Below are 792 nucleotides of genomic sequence, written 5' to 3' on the forward strand. Positions count from 1 at the left end.
AGAGCCTGGTGGAACCCTTGAGACTATGGCCCCTAGCTGAGCTCCAGGTCTGGAATTGAACCCACTCCTGTGTCTGCCAGCCAAACAAAAGACAGGCATATGAGCTAAACATTTATATTAGGTAGATACACTCCTTGGAGAGATGAATCATAGGAGAATAGAAGGGCTGTGTATATGCACAGGGAAACAGCTCAGGCTGTAGGAGTGCATGGCAAGAAAAGACACAAGGAAGAGGTAACTATGGGGAGGAAGTGAGAGGGGAGTTGTTGTATTGAGAATTTCAGTGAATGTCATGAGACAAAGTGTATGTGAACTTCTGTACAGAAAATCGATTTGCTCTTTAGGCTTTTACCCAAATCACAATGAAAATTTAAAAAAAAAGAAAAAGAAAAAGAAAATAGTGCTTTGCTTATCCGTGCTCTCTCTCCTTCCCATATTAAATTACTAATTGATTTTTCCATGGCCTTAAAGAATGTCAATAGAATTTGGATTGGGATTGCATTGAATCTATAGATTGCTTTGGGTAGTAATGACATCTTCACCATGACCAATCTTCCTATCTACGAACATGGGGTATTCTTCCATTTATACAGGTCTCTTGTGGTTTTTCTTGTTTATAGTTTATAATGTTTTGTAGTTTTCTTTATATAGATCTTTGTGTCCCTGGTGAGATTTATTCCTAAATATTTAATCTTTTTTATAGTTATTGTAAATGGTATTTTTTCCCCTGTATTTCCTTTTCAGAGATCTCTTTGTTGGTGGAGAGGAATCCAACTGATTTTTTGTATGTTG

The sequence above is a fragment of the Orycteropus afer genome, unplaced genomic scaffold (genome assembly GCF_000298275.1).
Source record: "Orycteropus afer afer isolate SDZICR_OR568_19922 unplaced genomic scaffold, OryAfe1.0 scaffold00467, whole genome shotgun sequence".
Taxonomy (NCBI): Eukaryota; Metazoa; Chordata; class Mammalia; order Tubulidentata; family Orycteropodidae; genus Orycteropus; species Orycteropus afer.